Source organism: Scyliorhinus canicula, chromosome 6 (assembly GCF_902713615.1).
Source record: "Scyliorhinus canicula chromosome 6, sScyCan1.1, whole genome shotgun sequence".
NCBI classification, from domain to species: domain Eukaryota; kingdom Metazoa; phylum Chordata; class Chondrichthyes; order Carcharhiniformes; family Scyliorhinidae; genus Scyliorhinus; species Scyliorhinus canicula.
Window position 1 is genome coordinate 13,708,906 of NC_052151.1, and position 24,092 is coordinate 13,732,997.

General features: G+C 48.5%; 1 protein-coding gene across 7 annotated transcripts in view; it reads left to right on the plus strand.

Annotated features, from left to right (window-relative positions):
* Positions 1-24,092, plus strand: part of disp1 (dispatched homolog 1 (Drosophila)) — a 480,584-nt gene that overhangs the window by 288,423 nt on the left and 168,069 nt on the right. The window contains exon 1 of one of the 7 annotated variants that reach the window (XM_038798978.1): positions 9,278-9,424. The exons of 5 other annotated variants lie outside the window; for them this stretch is intronic. The gene's annotated coding sequence lies outside the window, so the exon portion shown is untranslated. Of the gene's footprint in view, positions 1-9,277; positions 9,425-24,092 lie in introns of those variants that run through there. One more of the 7 variants, XM_038798981.1, reaches the window with a different exon arrangement.

Here is a 24,092-nt window from a genome sequence, read left to right on the forward strand (position 1 = left end):
GTGCATGGGGAGAACGTGCAGACTCCGCACAGACACTGACCCACTGTGCTGCCGTGCTGCCGTGCTGCCCTTGTGCATGGGGAGAACGTGCAGACTCCGCAGACACTGACCCACTGTGCTGCCGTGCTGCCCTTGTGCATGGGGAGAACATGCAGACTCCGCAGACAGTGACCCACTGTGCTGCCGTGCTGCCGTTGTGCATTGCTTTTCTGCAGGTTTTACAGTTGAAAGTGAGGATAATGTAAAGGTTTATTTTGCTTGCCAACAGCATTATTTTGGATGGCTTTATTATTTAGTGAACAAGTGGCGTGTCTGCAGTGTGTTCCTACACATATAAAATTGTTGCATCACATTCCCATGACAGTTGTTAAGTGTTATCCTTATGACTTGAGAGATAGGTGGGCTTTAGTGCTGAGCTATACATGAAGGGGAAATCTCTCCACTATCTGGTGTTAAACCGAGTACAGTTTGTTGGAGGTCAAGTGCCTCAAACCCCAGATATTGCTGCAAGGGTTCCTCAAGGCAGTGTCCTTGGCTCAGTTGCTTCATTAATGACCTCCCCTCCATCATAAGGCCAGAAGTGAGCTCACTGATGATCAAACGGTGACTTGGAACTCCTCAGATACTGAAGTTGTTGCATGCAGCAAGATCTGGATAACACTCCACCTTGGGTATCACCGGAATGTTATTCAACCAGAAACTCTCAAATTCCAACATATCCTTCACATCCATTACCCACAAGCCATAAAATCTGTGAGGAGTGGAGGAAGATACAATCGCTGTAGAAACTGATAGCTTTTAAAATATTTGAATTTCCAGTGATCAGCTCAAAAGATCTCACAGCGAGATTTCATGTTTTAAGACTTTTATTGTAATTAACAAACTAAAATAAAACATCAACTAAACATTACTTAGGAGACAACTAATGCTTTGAACCACAGCAAATACATTCCTTGTTAGAAATTAGCACACTAGGAAATCCCAAGCTCTAGTTACAGGACACTCTCTGCAGAATTAAAGTCTTCATAAGAACTAGTCTAAAAGTTACTCCCCGTTTCCAAAGAACTTGCTGCTCCCTGTTTCAGTGAATCGGAAAGTCCAGTGACGATCGCAGGTGCTTTCTCTCAGTCTTCTGAGAAATCTTGAACCAATATCCAGCAACAAACAAACTCTGGCAAATCCTTTCTCTGGCCACCTCAGGGCCAATCTCCCAGTGTCCTTAACTTTAAATATACGAGAGTACATCTCATCCTCATTCAGCCTGATAGCGAACAGAGAAATTGTCCTTTTTCCTCTGCTGATCATGGCAAGTCATGTCCTCATCTCTCTCTCTGCTCCCTGTCCTCATGTGAACCATGTTTCTTGAGAGATAGGTGGGCTTTAATGCTGAGCTATACATGAAGGGGAAATCTCTCCACTATCTGGTGTTAAACCGAGTACAGTTTGTTGGAGGTCAAGCACCTCAAACCCCAGATATTGCTGCAAGGGTTCCTCAAGGCAGTGTCCTCGGCTCAGTCACCTTCAGTTGCTTCATTAATGACCTCTCCACCATCATAAGGCCAGAAGTGAGCTCACTGATGATTATATAGTGTTTGGTCCCATTTGCAACTCCTCAGAGACTGAAATTTGCTGTGTAGAATTAGCTGGAGTTCACTTGCTCAAGTTAAAATAATCCTCAAGTTAAAATAAACGGTTTAAAATATAACCAGCTTAAGAAACCTCACCTACAGAAGAAAGCGAGCATGCCAGGAATAATGTCGATCTGCTGAAGCTACAACTGGAGTTTGCATAAACATCCCCATCCTCAATGATGAGGGAACCCAGATCATCAATGCCAAAGACAAGAGGTGAAACATTTGCAACCATCTTCAGCCAGAAGTGCCAAGTGGATGATCCATCTTGGCCTCCTGCTAAGGTCTTCTGCATCACAGATGTCAGTCTTCAACTAATTTGATTCACGGCAGATGATGTCAAGTAAAGGGCACTGGATACATATGGTGCCTGCCAACATCCTGGGCATTTTACTTAAGATGTGGTCCAGATCTAGCTGGTCTCCTAGCCAAGCTGTTTCAGTACAGCTGCAATACTAACATCCATCCGACAATGTGGAAAATTGTTCAGGCATGTCCGGTCCACAAAATGCAGGACAAATCTAATCCAGTCAATTGCCGCCCATCAGTCCACTCTCAATCATCAGCAAACTGATGCAAAGTGGTATCAGGTGGCACTCACTCAGCAATAACCTGCTTACCAATGTTCCGTTTGGGTTTTGCCATGGGCATGAGGTTCCAGATCTCCATAAGACATCCTCATTACATCCTTGCTCCAAATATCGACCAAAGAACTGAACTGTGTGAGATGAGAATGACACTGCCCTTGACATCAGGGCAGTATATGACCGAGAATGGCATCGAGGAGCTCTATCGAGTCAGTGGGAACCGGGGTAGGGTGGGGACTCTCCATTGGTTGCAGTCATACTTGGCACAAACAAATGGTTGTGGTTGGTGGAGGTCAGTCATCACAGCTCCATGACATTGCTGCAGAAGTTCCTGAGGCTAGTGTCCCAGGCCCAACCATCTTCAGTTCATCATGAAGAAAGAAATGGGGATATTCGCTGTTGGCTGCACAATGTTCACCATGATTCTTGACTTCTTTGATGCTGAAGTAAACCGTGTCAATATTCAGCAAGACCTGGACAATACTCAGGCTAGTAAGTGTCTGAGGTATGCTCAATGCGCCCTCCTGGTGATCTAGCTGGTGTCAGCGTTATGCCACAAATCATAGATGCAAGAGTTGCATCTTACTGCTTTGGGACTAGACTCTCAAATGTACTGTATTGTCTATGAAACTCTATGCTCCCTGCCTTGGGCTATATCTGTATTCTAAACTAACTTCATTTAGTAGTGTTTAATGATATTGTCTGAGTAACTTTACTTTTAATTGGAGGTATAAAGATGAGTTGCATTCACCAAAATGACAGAGAGTTCCAGTGTTCATTAAGTTAATGCAGAATGATACAGAAGAAATCCTTTTCTCCTCCCAAGAATTCAGAAGCAGCAGTGTCGGGTTCCACACACTGCCCAAACTCTGCTGAACTGCACACACTAGCTTCTGATGTGTTGAGATCCATTCTCACATGCAAGTGGGAACTTGACTTTTCTGTTCATGTTTTTTTTTCTCGTGAGCAATATTTCAGTTCAGTTCCATCATTCCATCATAGGGTCAGCACGGTAGCATGGTGGTTAGCATAAATGCTTCACAGCTCCAGGGTCCCAGGTTCGATTCCCGGCTGGGTCACTGTCTGTGCGGAGTCTGCACGTTCTCCCCGTGTGTGCGTGGGTTCCCTCCGGGTGCTCCGGTTTCCTCCCACAGTCCAAAGATGTGCGGGTTAGGTGGATTGGCCATGCTAAATTGCCCTTAATGTCCTAAAAAAAAAAATAATGTTAATGGGGGTTGTTGGGTTACTGGTATAGGGTGGATATGTGGGCTTGAGTAGGGTGATCATTGCTCGGCACAACATCGAGGGCCAAAGGGCCTGTTCTGTGCTGTACTGTTCTATGTTCTATTCAGATACCTTAACTCTTCGAAAAAAAGCCATTTTCACAGATTGAACACTGCTGTCTGCTGGCTACTATTCCCTTTGCACTCCCCAGGTCACCTTCTTTTCTGTTCTGAAGGGATAGTCATTCTGGGGGATGCAAATGATGCCACATCTCAAGAAAGACGAGATGTGAAGAGAGAGGGTCTGGCAGCATCTGTGGAGAGGGAAACATAGCAAACATTTCGAGTCTACGTGAAACTTCAGTACTGAAGGATAGAAATGTGCTGCATTATATACTGGGAGTGGGGTGGGCAGAATGGAAAGTCATTGACAAGTCGGAGGTGAGGAGAAATTGACAAAAATTCATGGATATGAGACAAAGGAGCTGTTCATGGTGCCATTCGGGAGGGAAGAGTGTGAATGAAGGTAGGATAGCTGATGCACGATCAATTGCACAAAGATGAGAGTTGAATACAACTGAGGCTTTATTACACTAAGATGTGCTGCATTGTAGGTCCACGCGTCCTGGATAAGAGGAAATACGTTGGAGCTCAGCCGTGAGTAGAGTATCTGGATCTTCTGAGCTTCTGGAATTGGGTCTGGTGCAGACCTGACGTAAGCTTCGAAACAAGTTAGCCAATGTTGAAAGTCCTTTTTGGCGTTGTCTGCTTGTGGATGCAGCTGCAGGCGATCCGGCTTGATGCGGAGGTCCATCTTCTGAAAATCTTAAGAATATTAAATTGATGCACGATCAATTGGACAAAGACGAGAGTTGAATACAACTGAGGCTTTATTACACTAAGATGTGTGGCCACCTACAACAGCTGGCGAAATGGCTGCTGTTCAAGGCGCACACATATTTATACTCCGCTTACTGGGCGGAGCCAGCAGAGCAGGGACTACCCCTGTACCTGTAGTACAGGGTCTTACCACACCTCTCCTAATATACACAACAGTGGTGATTACCACAATAGCAGAATGTGTAAATTCGGCAGCTCAGTGGGAGTAATAATAAACAGGAAGGGGCGTTGGCCATGTCAGGGAGAGTGGAGTTGTGTCAAGACTTTCAAAACCAGCGCTTCAGATAGGTCCGCCTGTTTTTCTCAACCAAGGTTCCTCTCCACTGTGACTCTGACTTTCATTTTCAGGAATTGTCCCTGGGATCCTAACTCGTTAACATTAATTCCTATGGGAAATCCTGCTCCACTTAAAGGGGTTTCACGTAAAGTGATGATTTTTAGGAAAGCAGCTAACACTTTAAGTGAGGACTTGCTGTAAGAAATATAGAGGAGATAATCCCCTTAAGTGGTGCTTGAAAGTTAACATTCTGGGCCTTTACTGATGTGTGCAGCAAATGAACAGCACGATTTATGCTGACTGCACGCAGCAATTATTCTAATAAGCAGGCAGCGGGAAGTTGGCGTGCTGCCCACATTTCAGTCAATGGGTTTTGGTTAATTGTGCATCATGAATCCCTCACCCGCTCTCAGGGACTAGGGATCGATTAGCTCAGTTGGTTAGTTGGCTAGGGTATAGTGTAGAGCAACACCAACAGTGCAGATTCAATCCTCATACTGGTTCAGGTCCTCCTCACCTTGCCCCAAAGTGAACTTGTGGCTTGAGCCATGATTAGCAACCCCCACCTAATCAGGATGCTACATAAAGAGTGAGGGCGATCCAATTTGTTTCCCTCACATCTTTTGATGCAGATTGAAGTAATTTGCACTGATTTAAGAATTGTTTCAAGTATTGATTTAACTCCGTTGTGTTTGTAGATATTAAGTCGCCCAGATTGTCCTTTAGTGTCAAAAGACATCCTGGTGCATGCTGAACACTTCAGTCCTTATTATATCAACACATGATGGTGCATTGGTTCAATGTCTGTCCGTGCGGACAGTGAAAATAAACAAATATGGATTTGTACCTTGGAATCCTCCTTCGATAGAAATAACACCTTGATTGCATTGAAACTCTGGCACACCCTTTTCTCCAATTCTCCAAATCATTCTGGAGGAGTCGGCCATTTAGCCACACTGATGGTATACGTCTGAGAGGGCGAGCAAGGCCATTTACAGCAAGAGCTTCAAACTGCTTTCACCAATCTTGCCCATCTTTCCCTCTGTGTCTGTGTCTCTCTTTCATCTCTTTATCCTGTTGTTTTTTTCTCTCTAACCGCTCCATTCAGCCTCTCCCTTGCTCTCCCCCGTCTTCCCTCGTGCTCTCCTCCCTTCCCTTGCGCCCTCCTCTCTTCCCTCGCGCTCTCCACTCGTACCTCGCGCTCTCTCTTCCCTCATGCTTTCCTCTTCCCTCGTGCTCTCCACTCTTCCCTCACTCTCCACTCTTCCCTCACGCTCTCCTCACACTCTCCTCTCTCCCCTTGCGCTATCCACTCTTCCCTCGTGCTCTCCACTCTTCCCTCGTGCTCTCCACTCTTCCCTCGTGCTCTCCCCTCTTCCCTCGTGCTCGCCCCTCTTCCCTCGTGCTCTCCTCTCTTACCTCACGCTCTCCTCTCTCCCCTCACGCTATGCAGTCTTCCCTCATGCTATCCACTCATTCCTTGTGCTCTCCTCTCTTCCCTCACGCTATCCTTTCTTCCCTCACGCTATCCTTTCTTCCCTCGTGCAATCCTCTCTTCCCTCACACTCTCCTCTTTTCCCTCACTCTCTCCTCTCTTCCCTCACTCTCTCCTCTCTTCCCTCGTGCACCCCTCCCTCTTTCCTTTCGCTCCCCTGCCTCTTTCCTCATGCCACCCTGCTTCCTCCCTCACACTTCCCTTCTGCTCCCCTACCTCTTCCCTTTTCTGCTCCCCTTCCTCGTCCCTTGTTCTCTCCTCCCTCACACTACCCTCTCATCCCTCAAGCTCCCCTCTCTCTTCCCTCACACTCTCTCTTCCCTTATTCCTTCTTCCCTTGCTCCCTCGCACCCTCACTCGCACTCAGCCGACTCCCTCTTATCTCGCTCCCTTTCTTCCTCCCACTCTTTTCACCCGTTTTCTTATCGCTTGCTCCATTACCTCACACACACTTCCATTGCGCTCTCTCTCCTCTTGCGCTCTCTCCGCACGGGCGTTCTGCCACCTCGTGCTCTTTATCCCTCGCGCTCTCTCCCACTCGCGCTCCCTCACTCGCGCTCTCCCTCCCACTCGCAGTCCCTCACTCGCGCTCTCTCTCCACTCGCGCTCACTCTCTCACTCGCCCTCTCTCTCCCACTCGCGCTCACTCTCACTCGCGCTCACTCTCCCACTCGCGCTCACTCTCCCACTCGCGCTCTCTCTCCCACTCGCGCTCTCTCTCCCACTCGCGCTCTCTCTCTCCCACTCGCGCTCTCTCTCCCACTCGCCCTCTCTCTCCCACTCGCGCTCTCTCTCTCCCACTCGCGCTCACTCTCTCACTCGCCCTCTCTCTCCCACTCGCCCTCTCTCTCCCACTCGCGCTCTCTCTCCCACCCGCGCTCTCTCCCACTCGCGCTCTCTCTCCCACTCGCGCTCTCTCCACTCGCGCTCTCTCTCCCACTCGCGCTCTCTCTCCCACTCGCGCTCTCTCTCCCACTCGCGCTCTCTCTCCCACTCGCGCTCTCTCTCCCACTCGCGCTCTCTCTCTCACTCGCGCTCTCTCTCCCACTCGCGCTCTCTCTCCCACTCGCGCTCTCACTCCCACTCGCGCTCTCACTCCCACTCACGCTCTCACTCCACTCGCGCTCTCTCTCTCACTCGCGCTCTCTCTCCCACTCGCGCTCTCTCTCCCACTCGCGCTCTCTCTCCACTCGCGCTCTCTCTCCCACTCGCGCTCTCTCCCCCTCGCGCTCCCTCTCTCCCACTCGCGCTCTCTCTCCCACTCGCGCTCTCTCTCCCCCTCGCGCTCTCTCTCCCACTCGCGCTCTCTCTCTCCCACTCGCGCTCTCTCTCCCACTCGCGCTCTCACTCTCTCACTCGCAGTCCCTCACTCGCGCTCTCTCTCCACTCGCGCTCACTCTCTCACTCGCAGTCCCTCACTCGCGCTCTCTCTCCACTCGCGCTCACTCTCTCACTCGCCCTCTCTCCCACTCGCGCTCACTCTCCCTGGCGCTCTCTCTCACTCGCGCCTCTCTCCCACTCGCGCTCTCTCTCCCACTCGCGCTCTCTCTCCCACTCGCCCTCTCTCTCCCACTCGCCTCTCTCTCCCACTCGCGCTCTCTCCCAACGCGCTCTCTCTCCCACTCGCGCTCTCTCTCCCACTCGCGCTCTCTCTCCCACTCGCGCTCTCTCCTCCCCTCGCGCTCTCTCCCACTCGCGCTCTCTCTCCCACTCGCGCTCTCTCTCCCACTCGCGCTCTCTCTCCCACTCGCGCTCTCTCTCCCACTCGCGCTCTCGCTCCCACTCGCGCTCTCTCTCCCACGCACGCTCTCTCTCCCACTCGCGCTCTTCTGTCCCCACTCGCGCGCTCTCCCCCCTCTAACTCTCTCCCCCCTCCGCCGCTCCTCTCACCCTCGCACCGCTCTCAACCCTCGCCCGCTCTCCCCCTCGCCCGCTCTCCCCCCCTCGCCCGCTCTCCCCCCTCGCCCGATCTCCCCCCTCGCCCGCTCCTCCCCCTCGCCCGCTAGCCCCCATCGCCCGCTCTCCCCTCGCCCCTCTCCCCCCTCGCCCGCTCTCCCCCGCAGCCCTCTCTCCCCCCCTCCCCCCTCGCCCTGCTCTCCCCCCCTGCGCCCGCTCTCCCCCCTCGCCCGCTTCTCCCCCTCGCCGCCCTCTCTCCCCCCTCGCCCGCTCTCCCCCTCGCCTCGCTCCTCCCCCCCTCGCCCCCCGCGTCTCCCCCCTCGCCCGCTCTCCCCCTCGCCCGCTCTCCCCCCTCGCCGCTCTCCCCCCTCGCCCGCTCTCCCCCCTCGCCCGCTCTCCCCCCTCGCCCGCTCTCCCCCCTCGCCCGCCTCCTCCCCCTCGCCCGCTCTCCCCCCTCGCCCGCTCTCCCCCCTCGCCCGCTCTCCCCCCTCGCCCGCTCTCCCCCCTCGCCCGCTCTCCCCCCTCGCCCGCTCTCCGCCCTCGCCGCTCTCCGCCCTCGCCCGCTCTCCGCCCGCCCTCGCCCGCCCTCGCCCGCTCTCCGCCCCTCGCCCGCTCTCCGCCCTCGCCCGCTCTCCGCCCTCGCCCGCTCTCCGCCCTCGCCCGCTCTCCGCCCTCGCCCGCTCTCCGCCCTCGCCCGTTCTCCGCCCTCGCCCGCTCTCCGCCCTCGTCCGCCCTCGCCCGCTCTCCGCCCTCGCCCGCTCTCCGCCCTCTCCCGCTCTCCGCCCTCGCCCGCTCTCCGCCCTCACCACTCTTTCCTCGATTCATCAGCCCCACTCTCACCCCCCCCGTTGCTCACCCACCTTGCATCCCGTTTTTCTCTCCCCTCGTCCCCCTCACCTCCCCTTTGCTTCCCCTGCTCCCATCACCCTCCTCGCTCTTCCTCTCTTCCTTCTCATTCCTCACTTTTGCTCCCCTTTTCTCTCCCCTTTTTCCCTGTTGTTCCTGCACATGCTCTGCCCCCCAAGTCTTTATGGCCTCTCCTTTCTCCATTCTCATGGCTGCTCACCTTGTGCCAGCTACATGACACAGGAAGGCAGCTGTCCACATTAGCCTCGGCACTTCAGTTTTAAGCTGCAAACAAACTCAGCTGTCATTTACAGGAGGAGTTGCCAAACTTTAAAGTTACAGCCCCAAACGTAACCCGTCCAACCCTAAAGCGATCAGCACATGCCTGTCATTGAGACTTCTACTCCCTTGTGTTACCAAGTCAGCCGCAGTAGTTTTTATGTGCTGCACATTCCTGATGTGTAACTGTACAGCACTGTTACTGTACTGTGTACACCACAGGGCTACGTGAACTCATCAGTTGGGATTGAGAAGAGGTATTTGTTGAATCTACTTCGGGAGGAGGTAAGGTAAGTTTGGAGTTTGCCTCATGTAGTGCGCAGAAAGTAGTAACTGACTGTTCTCTGTGTTTGCGCCTGATAAACAAAGCAGTCCCTACACTAGCAACTAGAGAAGCTTTGCATGCTGTAGCGATCATTGGCAAGAATAATGGTATGGATCGTATTACTCTCCCCGTAGGCTTGGCAGTAAAAGTAATCCTGCAAAAGAACTCCGTTTTAGGGGAGCCGTTTCCCAGGATTGTTTGACAATCATTTTTCTGTCTTATTTGGGAAGTGTTTTCTGTCCTCAATGTTGATGTATGATCGGTAATCTCTGCATTCCTAGTTTTTACTATTTCTGACGTGTTAAACTTGAGTCAGTTTGGGCTTAAACTGAGTGCATGCGATGCAGTAAAAAGCAATACACTGCAACGTTATTCTGTCCACGTTTGAGAAGCAAGCCCTCCTATTTCATAACAAATGAACTGCTGCGTTAATGCTTTATGTTATTTTTAAATCTGTCGTTCGGTAAACTTGTGAAGTGTCAGAGGCTCTGATATCCATTGGTGTTGCTACATTTTCCTCTCCGTTATGTCACCTTTTTTGATAAACCTGTCTTCTTGTAGTGCGAGGTTTTATTTCATTGTTTTCCTCATTAGCCCTAAGAAAACATCAGCTTCGGAATAACTTCCCCAGGTTTTCAGCCTCGGAATAACTTCCCCAGGTTTTCAGCCTCGGAATAACTTCCCCAGGTTTTCAGCCTCGGAATAACTTCCCCAGGTTTTCAGCCTCGGAATAACTTCCCGAGGTTTCCAGCCTTGAATAACTTCCCGAGGTTTCCAGCCTCGGAATAACTTCCCGAGGTTTTCATCTTCGGAATAACTTCCCGAGGTTTCCAGGCTCGGAATAACTTCCTGAGGTTTTCAGTTTCAGGATAACTTCCCGAGGTTTTCATCCTCAGGATAACTTCCCGAGGTTTTCAGCTTCGGAATAACTTCCCGAGGTTTTCATCCTCAGGATAACTTCCCGAGGTTTTCAGTTTCAGGATAACTTCCCGAGGTTTTTATCCTCAGGATAACTTCCCGAGGTTTTCAGCTTCGGAATAACTTCCCGAGGTTTTCAGTTTCAGGATAACTTCCCGAGGTTTTCATCCTCAGGATAACTTCCCGAGTTTTCAGCCTCAGAATAACTTCCTGAGGTTTTCAGCCTCGGAATTTAGTTGCCGATGTTTTCAGCTTCAGAATCACTTCCCGAGGTTTTCAGTGTCGGAATAACTTCCCACGGTTTTCAGCTTGAGGATAACGGTTTTAGTGGATGCATTAAGTTTGAAGGTGAGTTTGCTGTGAGGTTATGGTGTGGGAGGGAGTTGAATTATTAAATTGGAACGTTTAGGGATGAGGTATATATGCGTCTTGAGCAGACTTTTCTCTTGACTGAATTTACATATCTCTTTATTCCCCAGTTCTCTCTGTGCCTTGGACCTTCTCGACATGATATCTCCCCGTTTGAGTATCAGTCTTTCCCAATAGCACTCCTTCTGCATGAATTAATTTTGTATATTATCCCACTCTTTATCTGCACCTTCCTTACACTGTGTCTGCACATGTTTTTACAGTGTGTGTCACACTGTCCTGCTGGTTCCTTTGAATGTCCCTGCTACTCATGGGAAAGCATGATGTATGTTTTCGTAAAACAGGAGCAGGATTAGGCCATTCAGCCCCTCAACTGTTCTTCGTCGTTTAACTATATCATGGCTGACTTACCTCAATACTGTCTTCCCGCACTATGAACGTATCCCTTGATGCCATTTGTATATAGAAATCTATCGATCTCATCTTTGAACGTACTCAATAATTGAGCTTCCACTGCCCTCTGGGGAATTCCAAAGATTGACCACCCTCTAATTGAAGAGATACTCCTCATATCGTTCTTAACGGCCTACCCCTTATTCTTAATAAGGTCTAGACCTGTTATGGGGACGTGGAGAAACATCCTACCTGCGTCAACCCTGTCAAGCCCTTTAAACATTTTGTGCAGTTCAGTGAGATCACTTTGCGTTCTCTTAAACTCTAGAGCTTATAGGCCCTGTCTCCTCAATCTTTCCTCATAGGACAATCATGCCATCCCTGGCATTAGTCTGGTGAATGAACCTATATTTCATTCCCACTATGGTCAGTATATCCTTCCTTTGTGAAGGAGACCAAAACTGCACGCAGTACTCCAGCCGTGGTTTCACAACTACAACTACAGCAAGTCTTCCTTATTCCTGTGCTCAAATCCCCTTACAATGTAGGCTAACATACCATGTGCCTTCTCTAATTGCTTGTTGTAACTGTATGTTAGCTTTCAGTGACTTATGAAGAAGGACAGCCACGTCACTTTGGGCATCAACATTTCCCAATCTCCCCATTTAGAAAAATTCTGCATTTCTGCTTTTCCTAACAAAGTGTATAACTTCACATTTCATTCCATCTGCCAGGTTCTTGTCCACTCATTTAGTCTGTCTAAATCTCATTGAAGCTTCTTTGCATCCCCCTCACAACTCACATTCCCACCAAGTTTTGTTTCATCAGCAAACTTGGAAATAATATCGATTGTGATTAGCAGGAGTCCAGGGCAGCACAGTGGCACAATGGTTAGCACTGCTGCCTCCCTAGGCTCGATCCCGGCCCCGGGTCACTGTCCGTGTGGCGTTTGCACATTCCCCCCATATCTGCGTGGGTCTCCCTACCACAACCCAAAGATGCACAGGGTAGGTGGATTGGCCACGCTACAAATTGCCCCTTAATTGGAAATAAAAAGTGAATAGCAGGGGCCCAAGAACTGATCCTTGCAGTATCCCACTAGTCACAGCCTGCCCACCTGAGAATGATTTGTTTATCTGTTTTCAATCCATTAACCAACTGCCAGTATATTTCCCCCAATCCCATGTGCTTTAATTTTGCTGACTAACCACCTCTATGGAATCTTATCAAAAGCCTTCTGAAAATCCACATATTCCACATCCACTGGTTGTCTCTTATCTATTCTGCTAGTAACATCATCAAAAAATTCAATGGGTTTCTCAAACATGATCTCCTGTTCAGAAATCCATGTTGACTCTGCTCAATCTCACAGTTTTTTAAATGCCCAGTTATCACGTCTGTTAGAATATTATCATTTTCCCTACTATAGACATTGGCTAACAGTTCTGTTGTCCCTTGGTTTTTTCTCTCTCTCCTTTCTTAAATAGTGGGGTTACATTTACCACCTTGCAATCTGCAGGAAACGTTCCAGAATCTACAGAATTTTGAAAGATGACCAACAATGTATCAACTATCTGGACAGCACCTCTTTCAATACTCTGACCATTGGGTCGAAGGGATTTCTTAACTTTCAGCCCCATTAATTTCTCCAGCACTATTTTTTACTAATTCAATCTTTAAACTTCTCAACCTCACTAGCTCCCCAGTATTTCAGGAAAGTGTTTTGGATCTCCCTCCATGAAGACAGTCACAAAGTATTTGTTTAGTTTCTCTGCCATTGTCTTATTACCAATTATAGTTCTCCACTCTCTGCCTGTAATTTGCCTTTCCTTTGTGCACATCTATCGGAGATTTTACGGTCTATTTTTATATTCCTCGCTAGTTTAATTTCATACTCTATTTCCTCTTGTCAATTTTTTTGGTTCTCTATGCTGAATTTTAAAATGCTCCCAATCTTCAGGCTTATTTTTGCTAACTTTATCCTTTGCCACATCCTTTGATATGATAGCTTCCTTAACTTCTCTTGTTAGAATTTTACCCTGGTAATAATGATAAAAGTGGAGCATCACGGCGATATGCAACTTCTCTTTAGAATTCTCTTGGCATTGGGCACTTTAAAAAACAATGCTTCTTGAGATGAAACAGATGGAAATCTTGCAATCAACTGGGACCTTGAGGCAAGAATGTCTGAGTAAAATAGCAGCTCCTGGCAGCCAAAATCAGCTGTGAATTCCAGTAGGAAACAGTGTCAATTCCTGATCCGTGTGGGTGGGAAATGAAGTATCTGGAATAGAATGGATTCGGTCTCACCAATAACTTTGTGGTTCATACTGAAAATGAGGAGTTTTGGTAAATTGAAGTTTAGACTCATCTCACAGCCATCCAATCCCTCCCTTCCTACAACCAAGCAATGGAATTCTTTGCATCTGTGTCACCTGGCCACTGACCCGTCTACCACGAGAAACATCTCCAAGTCTTTGAGATCATCCTTAAACTGTGGAATCCAGAATTGGAGACAGGACTCCAGCTAAGTCCTTTCTTCCTTGTATTTGCACTCATACGGCAGAGATTTTGTGGTGCTAATATTAATGAAACTGTCAACATTTGTCATTACTCAACTGAAATTGACAGCGACTTCTGGAATCTGCATACGCGCAGTAGAATGTAGAATTCTAGAGTTTAGTGTCAGTGATTCTATGCTCCTCCACAGCATGCATTGTTGGGACACTCCCAGATTGCAATCAGTGGAAAATCCAAACGAATTGACAAGAAATTTGTCTCTTCGACTATAAATCTCGTTAAAAGATCTTAACAGTGCACCAGCTTCACAATCCACTTCATAACTGGCCCTGGGAAGCTAGTTTTATGCGGTGTGATGTCAAATTTCCCCAAAATGTTACAATTCTGCATACTTCAAATCATTTTAAACCTTTAGGTTCTCTATTCATTCAATAATAATCATTTATTAAGCTACCTGGAAATTTAAATGAAAAGTGAAGGATATTGAGCCCTATTAATGTCCTGGTTTGCTGTGTACTTTGATGTGTTTGAGTACTTACCTGCTTGCTGACATCACTGCTGTTAAACACCTTGACTTGGCACCAGGTTTAAATTGCCACCAGTAAAGGAGGAATGCGCACCTCGGGGATTGCTCGACCTCGAGGAGCAGTCTTTATCAAGGTCAGCGGCATGCATCATTACTTTGCCATTGACTACAAAATCTGATCCTTTGCCTCTTTTCATAAAGCCAATGATCCCAAATGCTTGTTAACAGCCTTTCTCAAATTGTCCTGCAGCCTTTAAAGATCTGTATACCTGAACCCCCTTTAAAATTAGACCATTTAGTATGTATTGCCTTTCTACTTCCTTCCTAAATGTTATCACTGCACACTTCTGTGCTTTAAATTTCATCTGTCATGTGACTGCTGATTTCACCAGTCTGATGATATCCTCCTGAAGGTTACTATCATCTGTATTATTTAATGCATTTCTGAGTCTCGAGTGGTAAAACTGAGGAATATAGAAAGTCAAAGAGATCTGAGTGTGCATGTCCACAGATCTTTGAAAGTGGCAACACAAGTGGGCAAGGTAGTCAAGAAAGTATATGGAATGCTTGCCTTTATTGGACGGGGCATCGAGTATAAAAACTGGCAAGTCATGCTACAGTTGTATAAAACCTTGGTAAGGCTGCACTTGGAATATGCGCACAATTCTGGTTGCCACACTACCAGAAGGACATGGAGGCTTTGGAGAGGGTGCAGAGGAGGTTTACCAGCATGTTGCCTGGTAGCTATGCGGAGAGGCTGAATAGACTCGGACTGTTTTCATTACAAAGACGGAGGTTGAGGAGTGACCTGATAGAGGTCTACAAGATTATGAGGGGCATGGATAGAGTGGATGGGCAGGCACTCTTTCCCAGGGTGGAGGGGTCAGTCACCAGGGGGCATAGTTTGAAGGTCCATGCGTAATGTTTACAGGAGACGTGCGAGGCATGTTTAGTACACAGGGTGGTGAGTGCCTGGAACACGTTGCCAGGGGAGGTTGTGGAAGCAGATACATTAACTGCGTTCAAAAGGTGTCTCGACAAATACATGGATAGGATGGGTATAGAGCAGGGGTGGGCAAACTACGGCCCGCGGGCCGCATGCGGCCCGCCAAAGGTCTTTATGCGGCCCACCAAGATCAAGTCATCAAAAAAAAAAAAAAAAAATTTTAAGGTTAATGGGGGGGGGGGGGGGGGGGGGGGGCTGTTGGGTTACTGGTATAGGGTGGATACATTGACTTGAGTAGGGTGATCATTGCTCGGCACAACATCGAGGGCCGAAGGGCCTGTTCTGTGCTGTACTGTTCTATGTTCTATATGAGGCGCCCAGAATCATAACCGGGTGAAGCGCCATTTTTGAAAAGTAGAGGAAAAGAGGGCTAAAGGCAGGATGCCGCCGGGGGAAGCGCTGAGGTATATGCCGCACGCTAATTGGTTACAACCGGGACTATTAATTAATATACTATGCGGCCCTTTAAAATTGTGAATTTCTGAATGCGGCCCTTGCACGGAAAAGTTTGCCCACCCCTGGTATAGAGGGATACGGCACAAGGAGGTGCTGAGGGTTTTGGCCAAGGGCAGTATCATGACCGGTACAGGCTTGGAGGGCCGAAGGGCCTGTACTATGCTGTATTGTTCTTTGTCTGCAAACTTTGAACTTACGCCCTGGATACCCAGGTCTGTATCATTTACTCTATATTGGAAAGAGAAATATGTTCTAAGATGCCTCAAAGGCAGAGCAGCATGCCATCACTAGAGGGAAGTGTGTCATGTAATCCAGTCTTAGTTTCACTTTGGCCTGTGAGCAGAAAACAGTACACACATCATAGCTGTGATGTACTTCAGCTTTCTTTCCATGTATGTATGTTTTCATGCACCTTGTCTAAATAAATGAACGCAGCCTGTGAAGAGACAGCCTTGCAATATGGTGGAATAGATATGGTTGATCATGGTGGAAGCAAGATTAAGCCCAAATGCAACATGGTGAACAGCCTTAGATTGGGCTACATTGCATGAGATGACCCTTGAAGTTTTATTCAGACCGCAGTGACACACCACGGCATTGGAGAGTGTTGAAATCACAGCATGGTGATTGCACAGGAAAGAGTTGAAGGCACAGGCCCAGTTCGGGCTCAAGTAAAGAGCTGGTAAGCAGGCAGGTCCCTCGTGATGAGATTGTAGCCACATAGCCAGTCAGTTCAGTGAGTGGACTGTGCATTGTGAGGTCCAGCACCAGGTTAGCTCAGTCAGGAAAGCTGAATGACCAGGGTGTGGGCCAGATCAAGAACACGTGAGAGAGAATAAAAACAAAACTATGATAAAATTGGTTGTGATTCTAATGGGTGAATAAAACAAGGAGGAAGGTCAAAGAGATATTATCAAAATGTTCACAAAGTTGCATAGTTTGATTTGGGATGGAGCTGACCTATTCAAATTCAAAATCTTTAAACAGTGTTAGAGCTATGGGGCGCGATTTTCCGAGACGGAGAGAAACAGCCGACACCGGAGTGAAACCCGGAGTGTTTCACTCCGGCATCGGAGGCCGCTCCTCGCCCCCTATTCTCTCTCTCTCCCCCCCCCCCCCCCCCCCCCCCCCCCCAGGAGGGGGGGGGGGGGGCTAGGAGCGGTGGTGCGCGAATCTCGGGCGCCAGGTCTTGACGCCGGCGGCGCCTAAGTGATGTCAGCCGTGCAGGTTGGCCGGCTCCAACCCACGCATGCGCGGCTGCCGTCTTCCCCTCTGCTGCCCCGCAAGACATGGCGGCTTGATCTTGCGGGGCGGCGGAGGGGAAAGAGTGCGTCTCTTAGAGACACCGGCCCGACGATCGGTGGGCACCGATCGTGGGCCAGTCACCTCATGAGCACGCCCGTGGTGCTCGATCCTCCCTCTGCCCCCCACAGGCTCCACACTTACCTGTCGCGCGCTGTTCACGCCGGCAGCAACCAGGTGTGGTTGACGCCGGCGTGAACCGGTTGGGTTCGTTAGGCTGCTCGGCCCAATGGGGCAGAGAATCGCCGGTCGCTGTGAAAAACGGCGAGCGGCGATTCTCCGAGCAGCGTCACGCAAAACACAACACGCTATTTTGGGGGGGTGGGAGAATCGCGGGGGGTGCCAGGGCGGCGTGTCATGATTCGCCCGGCCCTTCCGCGATTCTCCCACCTGGCGTGGGGAGCGGAGAATCGCGCCCACGGTTTCTTGATTCAGTTGTGTCTGAATCAGACAAGCAAGCCATAAAAATTTGCCTAGCAAATGGATGGAAATGATGATGGTCTACACAGGCTGAACACTTCAGGATTTACAGCGAAAGATCTAAGGCATGCTGAGAAGATATGGACTACATTGGAAAACTGGTTCAGAATCAGATTAAACTTCCCTATTCATCAACTTTTTTTTTAGTTTTTCCAATTAAGGGGCAATTTAATGTGGCCAATCCACCTACCAGCCTCCCCGAACGTGTGGCGGAATGTGGCGACTAGGGGCTTTTCACAGTAACTTCATTTGAAGCCTACTCGTGACAATAAGTGATTTTCATTTCATTTCAAAATCTATAGCATTGAAGAACTACTCCAAGATAGACGTCTGTACAAAACAACCCTTGCAGGACAATGACGCTTACAGCTGCTAAAGGTACCAAGTACAACCCCAATTGTCTCAATGATGGTGCTCTTGGCTCCTTCAAGGACACTGATGTTAGTACGCCTGTCCTCCCAGGTGATGCGGACAGTCGATCTCAGACAGCATTGATAGAACCTCTCCAGGGCCTTGAGGTGCCTCTGTTCATAGTCCAGGTTTTTGAGCTGTATTGAAGAGTTGGGAGGACGACCGCCTTGTACACGATGATCTTGGCGTCAGCACTGATGCAGTCGTCAAAGACTCTTGTCCTTAGGTGCCTGAAGGAGATGCTCACATATTGTATATGATGTTGGATCGCCTCATTGATGTCAGCTTGAGATGAAAGGTGACTCCCCAGGTATGGGAAATGTTCCACTTTTGGTAGGGTTTCGATGGAGGGACAGACCGGGTCTTGCCAGTTCGTTGGATATATTCAAGAGGGAGCTGGATGTGGCCCTTGCAGCTAAAAGGATCAAGGGGTATGGAGAGAAAGCGGGAGTGGGATACTGAATTTGGAAGATCAGCCATGATCATATTGGATGGTGGTGCAGGCTCGAAGGCCGAATGGCCTACTCCTGCACCTATTTTCTACGTTTCTATGCTTTTTCTCCTGGGGCGGGCTGGTAAAGAACTTGAATCTTCTTGAGGTTGAGGCGGAGACTGATATTTTGGTATGCTTCCGCGAAGGTATCAAGCCTGGCTTGGAGATTCTCTCCTGAGAGAGTGGAGTTGGCGATGTCATCCACATACTGACGTTCCATGAGTGATGTCAGTGTCACTTTCTTCTTGGATTTTGGTTGAGGTTGAAAAGTTTTCCGTACATCCTGTAGACGATGTCCACCCCGCTGGGAAGTTTGTTCTTGACAAGGTGAAGGATGGTGGTGATGAAGATGGAGAAAAGGGTGGGGGGTGATGACACATCCCTGCTTGACTCCAGTCTTGACCTCAAAGGTTTCTGTTTTATTTCAGTCGGTGAGGGCTGTCACCGGCGTCTTGTGGAGGAATTGGAGGAAGTTGATGAATTTCTCTGGACAACCCGCCTTTGACAAGGCCTTCCATAGCACTTTCCGATTGACTGAGTCAAAAGCCTTGGTCAGATCGATGAAGGCTATTCAGAGTGGTTGATGTTGCTCCTGGCATTGCTCTTGAAGTTGCTGAAAGTGAAAATCATGTCCGCTGTTCCATAGTTTGATCAGAAGCCACACTGGCTTTCCGGAAGGATTTCTTCAGAAACTGGGAGAAGGCGGAAAGAAGGTGGCCAGTGAAGATTCGGCTGAGATTTTCCCGGCGATGGAGAGTGCGAGATTCCTCAGTAGTTCCGATAGTCTGCCTTGTCCCCTTTCTTGAAGATAGTGGCAATGACGGCATCCCAGAGGTCGAGTGGAGCTTCTTCTCTGTCCCAGATTTTCAACAAAAGCTGATGGAGATGACGGGTGATCTCTTCCCTCCAAGTGTGAAAATCTCCGCTGGGATTCCATCCACTCCTGTGGCTTTTCCACTCTTCATGTGTTTAATTGCGGCTTCAATTTCGTCCATGCTTGGTGGGAGACCAAGATCATCTTTGATGGGGAGTGGGGGATTTCCCCAAACACGCCCTCGCCTATGGCTGTTTGATAGTTCAGGAGTTTTTTTAAGTCATGGGAAGCACGGTAGCGCAGTGGTTAGCACTGCTGCCTCATGGCGCTGAGTGCCCGGGTTCGATCCCAGCTCCACGTCATTGTACATGTGGAGTTTGCACATTCTCCCCGTGTCTGCGTGGGTTGGCCAAGTTAAATTGCCCCTTAATTGAGGGAAAAAAAAATTATTCCCAACTCCTTCCTTTCTGATGGTTCCTCTTCAGATTTAGGAGTCCTTCCCAACCCTGGTGTTGAAGTGCCCAAGGAGGATGATCTTATCTTCCTTAGGAATATTGGAGAGCATGGTGTCCAGTGTGGAGTAGAAGCCTTCTTTGGATTGACCATTGACATCGAGGGTTGGGGCAGAGGCACTTATGACCATTGCCTGCTGGGCCTTAACAAGGTGAGGAAGGAGGATCATGTGGCACTCGTTGATGTCGACAGGGAGCTCCTAGAGTCAGTTGACCAGTTTGCGCTTGATGGCGAAACCAATTCCATTTGTCCTGGGCTGATCCTCGAGTTTTCCTCTCCAGAAGAAGGTGTAACCACAGCCTTCCTCCCTCAGGTTCCTTCGGTCCTCTTGCAGGGCAGCAAAGTCACTGTTCCTGTGCCTGAGTTCAGGGGCAACAAGGGCAGTTCTCCGTTCCGGTCGATTGTTTTGCTCATTATCTGTGAGAGTTCATACATTCTAGCTTCTGAAATTCTGATGACAGGTAGATGAGCTGCTGGATGCAGTTTTCCAGCCAGTTTGGGCATAGAACAGGCGATTTAAAGAGGGCTGCTCAGTTATGCAGTAAGCTGCCCAAATGCTCCCCTGTTTCTATTCCAATAGCAAGATGACTGTATCAACATTCTGACGGAAGTTTGATCTAAAACTGAAAACGTTGGTGGTACTTGAAAGGTCTGAAAAGTCAACAGCTTCAGCTTTGTCACGGCTGCAGAGTGTATAGAATCTAAATTGAGCAGCATAACATGCCCTATTCAAGATTTCCTTGCGAGGTACAAATACTTGATGGAATCTCATTTCTTTTTGATGTGAAGCCAGTGGTTCTCGAGCCTGCCCAATCAGAACTGACATCGAGAAAGCCCATGACTAAAGTTTGTGTTTTAAGTTAACACCTGGCAGCTGCTGAGTCGCCACTTCCAGTAATTAAACTGGTGAAGAGCAACGCAAAGCAGCCAGCTCTACCCCACCCCCAAGCTCGAATGTTCTGGATCTTGCTTAATCCTGGGGTTCGCACAGCCTCATGCCAAATTCATGCCAAATATGTTTTAAATTCAGTCCAGAAGCAGGTGGAGGTTGCCGTTCTATACATGCTGATTGTTTGCCTTTCATCCATTATTAATAATAATAACCTTTATTGTCACAAGTCGGCTTACATTAGCACTGCAATGAAGTTACCGTGAAAATCCCCTAGTTGCCACACTCCGGTGCCTGTTTGGGTACACGGAGGGAGAATTCAGAATGTCCAAATTACCTAACAGCACGTCTTTCGGGACTTGTGGGAAGAAACTGGAGCATCCGGAGGAAACCCAAGCAGACACGGGGAGAACGTGCAGACTCCGCACAGACAGTGACCCAAGCCAGGAATTGAACCTGGGACCCTGGAGCTGTGAAGCCATAGTGCTAACAACTGTGCTATATTAAAGTGAATATTTCATTTCTTAGAAAATGCAGAGTGAAAACCTTGAAGGGACCTCTATCGCTGCTTCTGATGGTCATGGACCTTTTCAGCTATGGTGCTTTTATTCTTTCCCTCTGTAATGAGGTAGTTTAAAGCGCTGAAATGAAAACAATGAAAAGTGATTACACTGACAACTCAGACTGGGCTCCTGTCATCTGAACAAGAACAAAATAATGTGGACGCTGAAATCTGAAATACAAACTGAAGATGTTGGAAATATAATATTTTTACCAGCTGAATATTCTAGCATTTCCTGCTTTCATTTCCTTTAATTTCTTCAATAATAATTTTGCATTTACTTAAGGCCTTTCACAATCTCTGAGCAGCCCAGACCACTTGACAGTCCATGAAGTGCTGTAACTTTGTTTGCAGAGAAACCTGACAACTAATGCTGCAGTTGTATAGAACCTTGGTACGGTGCCACTTGGAATATTGCGCACAATTCTGGTCGGCATACTACCAGAAGAATGTGGAGGTTTTGGAGAGGGTGCAGAGGAGGCCCCCGGATGGTTGGCCTCTGGGAATGGTGGCGCCCTGGCACTGCTGATGCCACCCAAGCGCCCTGGCAGTGCCATGTTGGCAGGGCCACTGCCAGGATGCTAGGCTGGCAGTGCCATGGTGCCACAGGCACATTTTTTTCCCCATGCTCGGGATCGGACCTGGGGGTTCCCCGCCCTTATGGATGAGGAAAGTTCGAGGATCCTCCGAACACGCAAGTTGGGACATTTGGGGGGGGGGGGGGGGGGGGCCTGGGGTCACGCTGGGGGACCAAGAGATCTGAGCACCAATGAAAAAGGGGACTGAGAGTGGCCTCGCTGAGGCATTACTCACTCAGGCCCCGGGATGAATCGGAGTCCCATTTAGTAGCCGGGTTTACCTTGGTGATACAAGCGGCAGGAAACATCGGCTAAACGCGCTTGACACAAGACTCTGTTTCATTTCTGTAAAACCGTGCCTTTAATCTTTTCAAGTCTTAAGAAACATCTTGTTGATCCATTGCAAGTGGGAGAGTGGAGCTTTCAGACTTCCAATGGAATATGATAAATTGATGAGGCAACAGTGAGGCCAAGGCATCTGACCAGTGGTCATCTCCAGCTATCTTGTCAGTGATTACCCCAGAAATACGAATAATAGGGTTAATACCAATAGATGTGCCACACATGCATGAAGTTGAGAACACAAAGGACCAGGAAGTAGCCAACCTTGGACATGACCAAAACATAGGAAACTTTGTTACAGGAGCCAAATGGCATCTCGCCCTGGCAGGATCCAGACAGAGTACACCCAAACAAGTCTAGCTCTAGATAGGTAGGGCCGCTGAAGGACATTAAGTTGAAGCAGACCATATCTAGTCGACAGTGATGAAGAGTACCCGCTGAAAAGAATCAACTGCCAGAAAGCTCATTATTTTGATCCTGATCTCGAGATGTCTTAATGTTAGCCAAAGAAGGATGTTATAAAAAAGGGCCCTTTAAAATGGGATTAAGACCTAAACAAAGATCAAGGGGATTGTCAGGAGGCAGGGACGGAAAGGAAGCAAAATGTTTACTGGTCAAACTTGCGAGTCTGTGGTACCTAAAAAAGAGATTTTGGAGCACCATGCTCCCTTACAAGATTGTCAAAGGAAGCAAACATACCCTCGAGAAAAGATCTTTAAAAGATTTCAAACCAAATCTGGACCACAGCTGGAAAGCTAAATCAATTAGAGACGGTGTAAAAAAATGGATTAAAATGAATAGAGGGGAGAACAGACTTAAACCCAAAGAGGTTTCTGAACTGGGACCGCCTTTTAAGGGAGCTCAACACAATGGTATACAAGCTAGAAACTGTGAACATAATGAGGAAACGGATGAGACGAAGGCAAAAATCATGTTCCATAGTTGTCCAAACAGGGCTGTCATTGCCTAAAAAGGAATGAACCCAATAGGTAAGCTTATTGGCAGACCAGTCAGAATGCAAAACTATTTGGCAAAGCAACATTTGAAGTTCTTCCAAACAGATTTTACTCATTTGAGGGTGTTAATAATTCCAAATTAAAGAGGAAATCAATTGGTCAGCAGATTTTAAACAAGACGTTTTAATAAAAATTGGAATAGCCCGGAATTAATACACAATTTCAGTAAAATCATTTTGTCAGGATTGATACGACCAGCAAATGACAGGGACAGCACTGACCAATGGGCTAAGTCTTGCTTTGTGAATGGTAACAAAGATCTGAAGTTATATTTAAAAACATTGTTGAAATCTCTCGTGTCACAGATATTCCCAAGTAAGTAAAATTATCAGAAGTTAAATTAAAGGGGAATAAGACAAAAGACAGGCCAATGCAGGATTAATCTGAAAAAAGCAAACTTTTTTCAAACTTTAGCTTGTAGCCTGAAAACTTATCAAACTGGAGTAGTGTCGAGAACATTGGGTATTGACACAAAGGTATGTGTAACACACTTCCGGTGGTGACAGGTAGGTAGAGGTCACACGTCAGGTGGCTCCTGCTCGAGCTTTTGTTTTTCGGCCCTTTTCACCCTGATTTGGGAGAAATGTTATATGATCAGTCTTCAGAAAAGTTGTGGTAATTTGAACATGTCAAAAACCCACCGGAAGAGTAAGGGACGAAAGGGTACGAGCGCTAATTCGCCTGAGAGCTTGAGTTTGGTGCGGAGTTCTCTGGGAGGAGAGATGGCGGGAGAAAGTTCGCCGGGTGGGACTACGCCCATTAAGGTCGACACACTGGCCGAGGTGATGGCAGTGGAGTTTGAGCGGCCATTTGCCAAGCAATTTGAAAGGCAAGGGAAGTAGGTCGGTGGACAGTACGTTGGCCCCAATAAAGAAGGCTCTTGGAAAGATGTGGACGGTGGTGCGTGAGCAGAGAGGGGTGTTAAAGGGGTGAGGAGGCATTGTCACTGCACAGCGACCAGCTCGATGGGAGAGGAGGTGCAGCGCTGAGGTAGGGAGCCGGAGGTGCGGCGCTGAGGTAGGGAGCCGGAGGTGCGGCGCTGAGG